Source organism: Thunnus albacares, chromosome 13 (assembly GCF_914725855.1).
Source record: "Thunnus albacares chromosome 13, fThuAlb1.1, whole genome shotgun sequence".
Taxonomy (NCBI): domain Eukaryota; kingdom Metazoa; phylum Chordata; class Actinopteri; order Scombriformes; family Scombridae; genus Thunnus; species Thunnus albacares.
The window spans coordinates 2,278,878-2,293,540 of record NC_058118.1 but is presented as its reverse complement, the minus strand read 5'-3'; the positions used below and the strand labels follow the sequence as shown (position 1 = coordinate 2,293,540).

Below are 14,663 nucleotides of genomic sequence, written 5' to 3'. Positions count from 1 at the left end.
AGATGTGGAATTTTGATGGGCGACATGGTTTCTATAAGCCTAATAATTTCCTCCTGCCTTTTCACTGTGGCCTAAATGGCTTCTGCTTTATGATCAAAATGCTTTTAACGTATGACACAGGGATACTTTTAACCCTGCTGGGCACCATTGCTGCAATCATGCTGTAGCTGGAGTCTTGTGGTCTTCAAGTCCTTTATTTATTTGCTATTCCATTCACTTCAAAAGGTAAACAGTAGAATTAGCTGCAGTGCTTAAAGTATTATATTAAGAACTAATATTAACAATGATCCAGATAGCAGCAGCAACATTACTGTATACAGAATATCTCTCAGTTCACCTGTAAAGAAGACGTCATTCAAGGTAGCGTTGGCTCTATGGTTTTCTATTTTCTCTTGTCATGAAGTCCCAATAGGAACATTTCATTGTCTTCCTCCGTAATACATCATCAACTTACTTGACATACAGAAAACAGCAGAGTGGGCACGTCAATCTGTACAGAACCAGTATGATACTCGTGACATCTGCAACTGATTTCCTGTGTCTTCATACTTCACCGTGGCAGAAGCTGTTTTTTTTTTCCCTCTGCACAAGGAGGGAAAAGGGAGAGGTATGTGCTGTATACAGTAGAACTCTTCTGCCACCAAGTGGGCGACTCAAAATGCACATTCATACACACACGTGCCTTTGATACATACACATGGTAAAATCTCATTTGGCAGGATCATTGTGCAAAGTCACCCTTTTTAAGTCTTAATATGGCCAGTGGTAAGAAACACCTCCAGTACCCTGGTAAGGTGCATCAGGGCAGACACAAAGCCTTACACAGAAGGGAGTCAGATTAGCCAGGCTTTTGTTTCACCATGAAAACTTAAAGTTTCACTGACTGTGTCCAATTTGCCCACTCTGACACCCCCCTTTGCTTTTAATTAGCGCGTCTCAGGGGTACCCTTATCAGTAATGGACTATGCTCTTAATGAGGCTGTTATTAAGTCGTCTTCCTCTGGGCTGATAGACTCGCAGCCACCTATGGCATGTAGGCTGATAATACTGAACCTCAGTTAATTCCAATTCCTTCCTCCCCCCGCCCCCTAAAGGTGCACTCAGAAGGTTTTAATCCCCCGGCCAAACACCACACACAGATAGTCACACTGTCAGAAGAATGGGGAGGTGTGGGGGGGAAATCTGATGAAGATTAGGTGAGGAAGAGTAATGGGTTTTCCTTCCCTCACTCTGCTCTTTTGCAGAGTGAGGTCTTGTTCTAATAACTGAAGGAGGGGATGCTGAGGATCGCTCCCTTGGCCTTTCAGAGACCTGGCTGGCTGGCTTGCGGGGTGGTATGATCTGCTTTAATGAATGGGACTTGAAGTGAATGGGTGCTTTCAGGGATGGAGGAGAGGCAATCTAGGGTGGGAGGGTTCTGCCTCAGGGCTGACGTGGTGGGGAGGCCATTTGGTGCCTGTGGATCATGCTTAGAATTTGAGATTTAAAGAGTGGATCTCTGTGCTGTGAAGGTCTGACTAATATATCACAGATGTTTGAACTTTTGTTACACTAAACAGTCTCTGCGTGACCTCCTTTATTTCCGAGTCAAGGTAAGAACTTAAGTCTTCAAAAGTTGCCTTCACAGCAACAATTCAATTTATGACCGTTCATTTTCAGACGCTGTGAATGCTGTGTCACTGATAACAACGATGAAAGAACTAGAACACGCTTTGAGAAAATCAGGATCATAATGAATAGAACAATATCTTCTTTATCTGATTGTTCTCTGACCTATGAATAGTTTGAGTGAAAGATACATTTTGAAATGCGTGGCTGTATTCTTTGGTTCTGACAAACATCTCACAAATGATTAGTTAAAGCAACATGCTTTAGAGTAGCAGTCAATTAATTAAAATATGTAAGAAAAATATTATAAATATATAATATTATATCATATTATATTAGAGTATGTATCCTTGAATATTATAAACCCATCTGTAGTGTTTGCTGAATTTCATTTTTTTTTTCTGTCTCTGTATGTTTTTGTCATGTAATCTGGGAGGAGTACATCTACACTATGACCTTGAGACTCACCTCACTAATTTATCAGACTGCTTCAAAACTAAATACAGATTTAATTAAAGATGCACTTAATACTTATTTTCTCTGAGAAGCTTTAAGGCCAAAATCAGGGGCTTGAAACTGAGTGAACCTTACTGAACAACAACACTACAATACAGGTTACAGGCACCGAGGGCTTCTGCTTTAAACACTCACAATGTTGTTGTCTAACAGAGAACGGTTACATTTTAACTACTGAATCGGATATTTAAAAACAATAAAAATAGAAATGATGAATGTACATTAATTCCTTTTTTTTTTTTTAAATACACATTATAAAAATATTGTCTTGACTTGCTTTAAAGGATACAGCTGGCGATTTTCTATATTTTTCTCACTGTCAACAAATTTCAAGTGCAGAGCCAAACCAACAATGAACTCATCCTACTTACAAGTATTATGTGTGTGTATCCAAAGCCTGATGTATCTTGTGCCATAGACCTTAGTTGCTGTCCAAAAAACACATCAGTGAGCCACATCGCTGCACTGGGTGACATGTTCCCTCGTCCCTGAAGACGATGGCTACAGCATCTTGTTTGGAAGCGGCTCCAGAGTAAAAACAAGAGTAAAACAAGAGATAATGGATGGAACTTGGTTCCGTTTACAGAGCTTCACTAGCTTGTTGTGCTACATATCACAATCTCTTTACTTTGTACTATATCATACATTAATCAAAGAACTTCAGTACATGAGATATGTTGACAATAGGAAAAATATAGAAAATCGCCAGCCACATCCTGTAAGGCTTACTGCTTCCATGACAATGTAAATATGTAATAAGTTCATATAAAAAGTGGCAACAGCCTAAAGTTTAGACTACCATGATGTCTTGCTATTGACTGCTTCTTTTTTTGTTGTGCTGCTGCCCTTTGCTGTTAGACTGAGGGAGCTGGCAATGGCTAATATTGTGGTAATGTCTGTAAGTTTATCCTACACAGGCAACACAAAAAAGTTGAATCAGTCCAAACGACTGCAATGTGTGCTTCTAACACAAATATTACACCTAATTAGGGGTCCAAGCAGTGAAGCTCGCTGCAGGAGCCTTATTGTTTCTGTTCTAGCAGCAAAAACAGCAGGACCAAAACTCACCAAAATTGGCAAGTGCCATAATTACTGTAGTAGCAGTGCAACTGAATTTATAAGGCAGATGGCTCAATCACAGTCAAACGCTCTGCTCCTGAAACACTCTCGGAGGGATAGGACACCGTGTAGAGGACGGAACAAAACCACATCAGAGCCGGAGCGCAACGCAGACGCGCCCGGTGAGATCCAGGCGTCAGGCACATAAAATGGCACTCATTGACCTCTGAGTGGCCCTGTAATTATCAAGTTTACATTTTTGCAACTATCTCGAAAACGGCTTGGCTTAGAGTCAAAATTCTTTCATCATTTTAATCTCTTCATTCATCTGAATTTTCGCTCCAATGTTCTTCTGCTCTAAAAGTGACAAATTTTGTGACTTTTTCTCAATTTTCTCAAAATCCTCTTTTCGACAACTCATCAAAAACCATTGTGGCAATCGTCCCAAAACATAGTCATGATCATCTATGGACTTTGCTGATCTAAAATGGGCATGGTTTATTACAAAAAAATCTTAATTTCTAGACAAAAAAACTACAGAGCTGAAATTTTTTCAGCACATCCACTGATGTGTGACAAAAGTTTATCTCACTGCAACCTGTGGTCAATTCAGAAGTCCGTCACTCTCTAATTTTCAAAATTATAGAACAGTATATCTCCAAAAGTCTTCATTCAAATGCTACAGACATTCATTGGATACTAGATATCACAAGTTTCAAACAGTGCTCAGATATGTCAAAAGATGAGTCCACAGTCACATTCGGTGTCTTGCTGTAATTAGTACTGTGTGCACAACATTTTCTATATTGTCAAATGTTTGATCGAATTTTACCATTTGACACACCAGCAGAATGATGTGTGATTTTGTTTCAGTATTTTATCAGTATTTTAAGTTTAACTAGACAAAAATACCCCAGTTTTGCACATGTGATGTAATTACCTCAACTTGTGAGAAGGTGTGTGGAAACCATGTCTCCAGTGGTTCAGTCAATCCCCTTCTCTGGGGAAACAAAGGTCCACGGTCTGAATTCCCAGGTGGCCAAGTCCTGCTTGTGGCTATATTATAACACTGTATTTGCTAACCAAGTGGCTAAAAGTCTCTGCCTCTCTGACAATAAGATACTATTATTGATATTATTGAATAATTGTATTTCTTGTGTGAGAAATACAAACAGGGGCAGCCTCTCTAGTGTGGGCCCGCAATTGGCAAATCTTCTGGGGTTGGATTTCAAACTGTATGACTTTATTTGAAATAATATCAGAATGCTTAAAAAGTAAAATTAAATAAAACACATTATTTGGGTAAACTATGAAACAAGACCATCCTGTTATTTTGGATAAAGCATGCTTTCAGGGCCAGCACTCTGCTAGAAGCTAACAAACTGCAGCTTTCACACCAACTACAGGTATAGTCCATCAAATCAATGAGCCAGTGATTTAAAAAATAAAGCATCTATGATTAAGGGGTTTAGTAGTTGGATCAAATAAATCATTCTTTACAATGTCTAGCTTATTTCACTGAAAACTGCTCTCTGAAATAAAAGTACCCAAGCTGTCTGTCATCACATACAGTACATGTGTGGGTGGAAACTCTTTGCCCTCGCTTACCACATAATGGTGAACAATTTTATACAATTATGATATAGACTGCATTTTTTTCCCCCCCTTTAAAAGAATAGGTTCAGCTAACCACCTGACCTGCAACACTGACATTTCTCACTCAAACAATGGGTTAAACAGACATAAACCTCTTCTTTGTCTGGCAGGTTACAATTTCAAAACTGCAGCCTCTGCAGGAATGCTATTGATGTTGACAAGCATAAACACCAAACACCATTTCCTCTTGTGGAAATGAAGATCGCTGTTGTATTTCTGGATACAGTACAGCAGACTGGGGTCCGACCAATAAGGCTTTTTGAAGCCAGGTACATATACTTTTACTTTTGCAGACAGCTCCTCCTTTGAACCAATGGACATCATCTTTACATGTGTGCATTTTCAAGACAGAAGGTACATATTTCCTCCAGCATTGTCTTCTTGTTAAGGTGGAACAGCTTCTGAAACAGCATTTAGAACATTATAAGGCTCTAGGCTCTATCACTGAAAGGATGTGTACATTACTTCTTCAAATTGACAGTAAACACATCACTGGCTTGTTCCCTCTCCACAAATAGCCTGCCGATCCATTTTTGATGATGGTGCTTCAGTACTAGCCAAGCTCAGCGCCGCCTTCCTGATGTCTGCAGGTGCTTCCTGGATAGATTTCTATTCAAGATTAATTATGTTTGTTTTGCGGTGTGTGGAGAGGACACATAGTGTACTTTGCTGATCAAGAATAAGGCTGGAATTATTCTTTATTTCATGGGATTTGTTGACGATAAATAAATATGGAATATTGCCAGACATATCCTTTAAATGTGTGCATGTTTGAGCACATCTGGAGGAAGACCTTGGTTAAACACATCCTTCGTGCCCTTCAGACACAGACCCTTTACACTTGGATGCAGGTTGATACCAAGTGTAGGAAATGATTCGCTTTGGTTGCATGTGCATCTCCCTTCTTCTTCAGGGGCTTCAAATATTTCACAAAACTCAAGTACTTCTGACTTATTTTCCTCCATGTGCATCTGCTGAGCATTGTAAACAAGTCTTTTAACACAGCAGTTGATAATTATGTGCTGACTGCCATACAAACACACATATTGCAACCACTCAAATCAAGGAACAACCAAAAAACTAAAAACTCAGAAATCAACTTTTTCCACAGCATCTCTTGTCATTGTTTTACATATTAATCACTGGAGAATGCTAATGACTTGGTTGGTGTGTTGCTACCCAGAACTGTTCACACTCACTGTATGCTCAGCTACTATCACTAAGATGGTTGTTGTGCTTGTTAAAAAAAGCAGGAGGTTAGCAGAGGAGGACACAGGCACAGTAAACAAGGCTTTGAGCTAGAGAAAGAGCAAAGAAATTCCCATTACTGTGAGCTTACAGGCCACTGGAAGGAGCTGAAGATGGATCCACAGGGTCTGATTAGCTGATGCTGAAACTGGGACTAAGTGCTATGCTGGCGGAGGATAAACTGAGTGCTCCATCTCAATTAATGTGAATATGATCGGCCCTTTCTACATTTGAAAAAAAAAGAGAGAGAGAGAGCGAGTGAGCACTAAAAATGATTTGATTTGGTTCTTTTTGGAGGCTGGCTTAATCACATGGTGGCAGCTGAGTGATTAAAATTTAAATTAGATGTTTGAATTAGAATAACCATATCAATATCCAAATGCTACAACAGAAAGCCTGACATAAAAGGGATTTTTTTTTTACCGTGTCTGTCGCTATTCTGCCAATCATTAAATATGAAAATGTCTCCTAGATCCCAAAGAGAGAGAGAGAGAGAATCTGGCTAAGACTTTGTAGAGAGAGAAGGCTTTGATGATGTATTAGCTAGTCCCAGGCCTGATGGATGCTAACTAACTAACTGGGCCTCCAGTAGTTTCTTTCTGCAGAAAAGTATAGCTGGTATTTTGGGAAAACTTAAATAGTTTCAGAACTATTCATCGTGATAATGGGGAGTTTCAAGTGTTGCAAAATTTTTAATGCCTCCTACAATGTCAAAGCACCATACATCTCTATAACCATAAGCTCTTCTTTCAGGCTTTGGTTGCTCACATGAACAAGCAGTTAATTTAGTGAGTGGAAAGCAAGGTAAGTACATCATGTATTCAGCTTATCCCACTCATGCTGCAGAAAGTATCAATCAGAACACTTCATTTCTTTCTTTTTTAGTCTTTCGCTTTTTCATTGTGGAAACTCATTCTGGTGAAGATTCCACTTATTTCCGAATCATTTCCATAAGGATATCTTACATGAACTGACCATCTTGAAACTAGAGGTTCTGAAAGAGCACTGGAAAGCGGTTGCAGTTAATAAATGGCCTATAACACAATATAATAGTAGTGTTTTACTAATGACTAACTCTTCCGGTTGGCATCCATAAGTGGACAGTGCTGTATAAACAGATAATGAATGACAATATAGTAAAACACAGTTGTAATACTGTAAAATATGTCTTCACAGGAGAAATTATAATTGTTTACAAATATGGTATATTTACATTCATGGTACACTTAAAAATGTCCTTATATCTACTTAAAATTACATTATAGTGTGTCATTGTTACCAATAAAATTAATAGTACTAATATTAGCCTCTTGTATTGTGTCACCTTCCAAAAATAACTAATAAGAGTAGGTAGTGATAATGTACATGAAATAAAATAGAGAATGACAGCAGCTGTAAGATGAATGAAAATCCAATTTGAATAAATAACTCTTTCATGGAGTGACAAAATGTGACATCAGCTCAGGAATTCAAACCAATCATTATAATCAAGTCTTCATACAACATGCAGGCCTGGCTTAACTGTTCAGTAATCATGAGAATTACTGGGGACACTGGAATTGTCCTCACAGAAAACCTTCATATCAACAAAACAGCAGCACCAAATCATGCCACAGCACGTTCAGGTAATGCTACATTAATTCTGAGGCTGACAGAGCTCACATCGAGCTGATATTTTCCATATCCACACAAACACCTGCAAACATATGATCCACAATCATGTCATAGAGCCTGGATGACATGATACTGTAATGATCAGTCATTGATTAATGGAATATGCAAACCAAACTGACACCAAAATAACTCTCATCTTTCGTGCTTCATTCCCAGACAGTCCTGTTTGTGTTCATGTGATGAAGATAAATATCACTGTCTTTGCCTGGCAGAGACAGAAGATGGGGCTGGTGCTCTACAAGAAATATCCTCCGGTTTGAAGAGAATGCTTCGCCCTGCTTTCCTGTGAAGTTTACAGTAGTATGTAATAGTTTTTTTTTTTGTTGTTTTTTTTTGGCCATAGCATTCAATCAAAGCCTATCAGACACTCTGACAGGCAATAAGAGTCTACACACTATAACTGACGGCCACATTCAGGCTTGTTTTCACAAAAAAAGGATGGCTGGATCTCCCTATCGCATGATAACTAGACTTGGAAAAACAGCATTTATTCGGTGGTGTCAGATAGCTGCAGGGGACCAGAGAATGCTGTCTAATCCAACAGCAAGCATCCTCCCTGTATGGACATTATGAATAAAAGAAAGGGTGCATGCACATCTTTTTATTGGGCGAAGGAAGACAAACAGCATTTATTAACATAAAATTCAACTTACAAAACTGTGCCCTGGAGGAAGTGGTAAGTAAATATACCAATAAACAGACACTTTGAAGTTCTGAACATGTGGAGAAATGCAGGGTGTGCTCCAAGAGAGAGAGGATGGAGGCTTAGTATTGAATTGTATTTTTCAAACACGGGGCATCAAATGTGCGCCCAGCATGGTACGTTCAAATAAAACATACAGGGAGAACAACAACTGCAGGTGTCATTTCTTCAAATTATGTATTAAAAACACATGCACCTGCTCCTCAGGTGCTTCATTCTCATGTGTATTGCTAATGCCACTCAAAGCCTTCCTGATCACTGACAGAAATCTACAGAGCTGTTCTAAGTCTTTGGGGACAGGTCCAGGTCAAGCCTCAAGTCTTGTAATAGCCAGTTTCAAGTTGAGTCTTAGGTCCTAAAGGACAAGTCTGGGTGAAGTCTTTCAGGGCAAGTCTTGAGTCATTTTAGACTAGTTCAAGTCAAGTCTTGAGTAACTTTTGCTATAAGTCTCACGAAGTCCAAATGAGGTCTCAAGTCATTACAGTCAAGTTCAAGTAAAACCTCAAGTGTTGTAATAAAAAGTCTCAAATTGTTAAGGACAAGTCCAGATCAGGTCTCAAGTCATTAGAGACTAGTTTAAGTCAAGTCAAGTCTGCAATGTTGTAAGAATAAGTCTCAAGTTCAATTCGGGTTTGAAGTCTGAAGTATCAAATCAGGTCTGTTTTTAGGACAAGTCTTTATAAGACATGACATTTGAACATGTTCCTTTCACAGCTGTCATGGTGTTCTGTCCGGGTATCCAGTCCGGGTCAAGTCTCAAATTCTAATTTTGTGACTTGAGTCAGTCTCAAGTCTACAGATCTGAAATGAAAGCCTTCAGCACTGTGAGGAAGTTTTTTTCATACACTGACAAAAAACCATTTAATGTCCATTATTGTACTTTTTTTACTATGTAATGTAACGTAACATTACACAATTTTATACTGATGACGCTCACAACTATATGCAACTGTGTGAATGATTTGTTTATTGAAGTGAAATCCAATTCAACAGAAAGTCTGCCAAAAGTAATCCAAGCATTCACTACAAATCCACCTCCAATCCCAATCCATCCCCTTTAGCCCAGCTACAGGGCCGCATCCAAAACCTCCCTTTTTTTCCTTTAATGGTTCTGAGTTATTCGAATGGATATAAATGTTTTTGCTGCACCATTGAGCAGAGTGAAAAGCGGTGATGGAAATGGCTTTAAAAAAAAATTTATTGATGCCTCTGGCAAAACTAGCTGTGCTCTCTATTGTCTTTTATTACCTGCACGCCGGTCAGTCAGAACAGCCCTTTGGCAGCCATTTGAGGGCATGTATATCTTTATACATGGAGTTGTATCAACCTGACTGAAAAATACCTTGTGCACCTTGGACTGCACTGTGAGACTGACCTCATTACCATTCCTACGAATGTGGCCCATGGAAAAATTTACACCCAGTGGCAATAAAAGCTCTGGTGAGTGTAAATTACTGCAGTGCAAATTAACTTAACTCCAACATTTGTACTAAAATTTGCATGTCACCCTTTGTGTCCCTGTCAGTGGATAAACCCATTGGGAGCAGAGAAATGTTTTCAGTATGACAGATTACTGTGCAATCCAGAAGGATAAAATGTAAATTTTCGGACAAAAACAATACACCACACAACAGGGCGGTTTCGGTACTTTTGTTCAAGAGTCAAACCGATTATTCTCAGTTCACAAAGGCCTGCTTCTCTGGTGGGAGCTTCTGCCATACCAAACACTGCATGCTGTGCATCCTCACTTGCATCTTTCAAACGTCATCATGATGGATTGCTTCGGAAAGATGTTCACCTTTCTAAAGTAATACAGGGTTTCTAACACTAATGCATCTTGCTTGTCACACTTTTAGCCTTTTCCTCACACTCTCATGTCTCCAAAGCAGATGATGGTACAAGAGGATGATGGATTTTTAAAAAGTCAAAATCAGACAATTATGGAATCTGGAAGTAAGGATGTGATTTACTCCAGGAAGTAGGCAAAGCCAGTCTAGATTACCTGCTGTACCTGATACATATAAATGAACAGGAAGTGTGTGCTCTGCATTCACTGCCCAGCAAAATGATGTTCCAGTCTTATCGAAAGTCTACTGCTGGAGGTACAAATAAGTCGCGCTTTGGATTTACAGGACTACACAGCATTGAGTCTTTTGATGTTACATTAAGTGCCACCAGGCTTATAAACAATTTAAACCAAAAGCTTAATATCTTCTTTTCACAATTGCTGAGAAGAGTAAAATGGATTTATGTGTCTGTGATCATTCTGGCATTGCTTCTACACGCCTTTCCCGCTCAGCCGCATTTCTGCCCGTATTCACACACAGCTACAGAGCTGCTGCCTTCGATTAATCTCCTGCTGATCTCACAGCTTATCAACATATTCAAGATTTACTGAATAATTTCAAGAGGCACATTGCTGCCTTCCACAGGATTGAAGGCCGTGCTCTGGCTCAGTGACCTGGTTTGTGCTGTGTTGAGCAAATGTAGTGGAGCTGAATGCAATTGCAAAACACATTATCAATATTTTCTTAAATTAAATCACACACTACTTGAGAAGTGATAATAGAGTGCAAAAACAAAGATTTTGTCCACTATGAATGTAACACCATGTGAATCAGGTTGTGGTTTTGTTAAATACAATAGTCATATTGTGTGTTTCTATCTTGTGTGTTGAAATTACCACTCAATGGACATCACAACATTATTTTTATGTCTCATTTGCAGATAGAAGAATCACTGCCAGACACAAAGAGAAAAACAGCATCAGGAAGACGAACAAAGACTCCACTAGGGAAGTGGTCTTTATTGATTGGTGCAGAACAATAGTATCCTCTCAGATATATACATACATTTTACAGCTTAGCAGTGGTGGAATGTAGTAGAATGAATGAAGTACCTCAAGTACTGTGCTTAAAGGTACAGTGTGTAAGAATTAGCCAGAATTTTAATTAAAACTATCAACCTAAGTTTTGACGTCATGCCAAAGACCTTTATGTATAGTGTTGCAGAGATATCTACTGAAGTTAGCATGCTAACCAGCTAGCTTCAGCCCATACTCTCTCGTAATACCACTTTGTACCACAGGGGCGATAGAGAGTCACTGCAGCGTCCAGTTAGTCCAACCCACTGACTGCAAGTTAAGATTTTTCATACTAAACAAGCCTATAATTTAAGTCTATAATTTAGTCTTTAAAGTTTTTGAAAAGGTGAAAACTTCTGCATGCAGGAACAATATTCCGACTTATTTTTGATACAAATCAATTTATTTCAGGTATTTATAATTTAGCTCAATTTCTTCATAAATCTAGTGCAGCAATCTGCTTTATTGTTTTTTGTTTCTGGTTGAAATATTCTTACTGCGCTGACAGATTTAGTCATTTTTTTAATAAAAGATTTTTAGGATATGTTTTCATGAGATTGGGGGTTTTACAAATGAAACTGCAACAGTATGTAGAGAGGTTATGTCCACCGCGACCAATACAACAATAAAAAGCTACTTACACATTAATGTGTCGGTAAGAATAATCCAAAAATATTGTTCCACCACTGAAATTGTGGAATTTAACATCAGTAATATCAGTAAATAAATCACCATGTTGCTGCAACATTCACCGGCCTAAAAATTGTATTCCATATTGACCCACTGTGTCTTCCTGGAAATCTGATGTATTGATTTATGGCACAAAGTGTGATTGCTTTACTGAATCAAAATAGGAAGAGGACATTGTTTTTCTTGTACAAACAGAGCTGCAGTTGCCACAGTTTCTTGTTGGAGGGGGGAGGGAATGAAAGGCCAGATGGAAAATAATTTCCAACATGTTTATCTTCTTCCATTCAGACTGGAGATATATCTCCTGGAAAGGTGGGGTGATTTTAACATTACCTGTCCTGGTCAGTGATTTGAATCTGGTCTGGAGCTCGTATGTGGGTTATTTTTCACCCCCACCTCACTAATAATTACAGCTGTAATTTGCTATTTTTACTTTACTTTTTTTGTTTTGTTTTTTTCAATTATTTCTAAGCAGATTTATGGTTTATTCATGATGGACATCAGAGATAATGATAACCTTGGGAAGTGTAAGTCACACTGAATGAATGAGAAATATTCATGGGGGAAATGGTTTATATTTGGATAAACACTGATATTAATAATAGTGCTGGCATGAAACAGAAGCTTTCAGCTGTCTTGAGCTTGGTCAAGTTTGAAAACATTAAAATAATAATAAGGTATTATGTATTATATTATGTATAGACAATATCCTGTGCTCACACACACTAGCATCTTTAACATAATTTACTTGTTCAAAAGCAAAACCATTTCCTCTGGAGATTTGAACATATCTATCAACAGTAACTTATTAATGTTTATTATTTGTTGTTGAAATGTTATATATAATCAATAATCATTCAAATGTTTTACAGTAAAAGGCTACACAGAAAACATTGGCTGATCTATGACCCTGAAAACACACAGATGACAGGAAATAATAGAAAAAAATAAAAAAGTTTTGTGTTTTTTTTTCTTTTTTCTTTTTGGCCCAATTTTCTTACCAATTTGGTTATTGCAGACTCCCAGTGTGAGCCACAGTCACTGTCGTGTCCAACCCCACTGTTGGCCTGTAGACCTCAGCCATGTCCTGTGGATAATGTAGATCACTATGTACCCCCTGATACACATGTAGCTGCTGGTAGAGCGTAATACATGCAGAGGTTCCCCCAACTAAGCAGGAACCCTGACCAAACGGCAGCATCTCCTACTGCAGCATCAGGAACAAGGTCTCACACCAACTTCTCACCTGCAAACACAACAAATTGCCAGATGTACCACTGCTGAGAACCTCTGCAGGGGTGAGTTATTGCTTTTCCTTCTCCAAACACCTTAAGAGAAGTCATTTTGACACTAGGAGACCGCTCCCTCCTCGTGCAGTAAATCACCAAACATAGATATCACAGTGGCTGATACCCTACTGGTGGCTTTGACAGGACAAAACTGTGTCTTGTAAAATTAGCCTAAAACACCTATCCAAAACATATCTAAAGTAAACTGAAAGCTATTGAACCATTTGGAGTACATGCATGATTTTGGTCTCTTTTGTAAGTTTTTTCCCCAACAGTCAGAATCACTGTAAGTGCCACTGAACACACTGAAGTAGAAGGTTTTTATTTCCATGCCTATAGATGACCTATAGCTGGGACATATTAGCTGGAAAACACAATGGGACCACAGCATCTAGTGTCAATCGAAAGGTCAGAGTGCGGCCGCCATTTTGATACAGAGATGTGGCTAATATTTACATGCTAACTCGAGTTATGAGGGAAAATATGTGGGAGTTTAGGACATCTGTCAGCTAATTCGAAATAATGCAACAGCGGTCAATGGGATTGGATCGACTGGACCTTTGCCAATGTAGCAAGGCCGTTTTATTGATCAGTGGAATAATATGAGGCTTTACAGGTGAGTTGCTTGAATTTTGTTTTTTTGTTGTGTGGTGGTCTGACAGAAGTATTGATTGTACCTGCTGTTGTGACTGTATCTTGAAATAGTTTACATATATCGAATCATAAGTATCTTAGCTTTCCAAAGACGTGTCTCATGAGTATCCACTTAAACATAGGAGTTATGTACATAGCATAGTTTGTGTATGCTATGTACACAACTCCTATGCCTCTTAACCGTCTGACAAAAAAAAGCTGTAGTCTTTGTCTGCCTGAAATTGCAGCAGTAGGTGTTTGTTAACACTATGAATATAACAACTTTATTTGCGTTCCAATCTCCCAAATGACATGTGCCATTTAGCAGCAGGGGCAATGAGATGTGGGCTAAATTTAAATAGGCCGCAGGGAAATTACAGGTTGCACCTCTGTGGTATGAAAAGTCAACTTTTCTTTCCCAATTGCTAAACAAAAGCTCTCCTCTCCAACAATAAACTGTCAGCAGTACTAAAGGCCATGCTCATATTTATATTTGCTCACTGACAGGATGATGTATGTGTCATTAAGACAGAACTACACAATTAAACTGTGTCAAATTAGAGAGACAATAACAATGGGAGGCACGTGGGAGCAAGAGACTTACATGCTGGTCCATTAACCCTCCCTCCTCTATCCTGCAGCTCCGCGCCACTTACCCACTCTGTTGCTAAGCTACAAAGGCTACCAGAGGAGAGGAGTCTTTGTGGCAGAGGCAGTAAGGAGC

The 14,663-nt window shown here is 38.9% G+C and overlaps 1 protein-coding gene across 2 annotated transcripts in view; it reads right to left on the bottom strand.

The window, feature by feature from the left end:
- ntm (neurotrimin) overlaps nucleotides 1–14,663 on the bottom strand; it is a 452,008-nt gene that overhangs the window by 200,194 nt on the left and 237,151 nt on the right. The gene's annotated exons all lie outside the window — the stretch shown is intronic.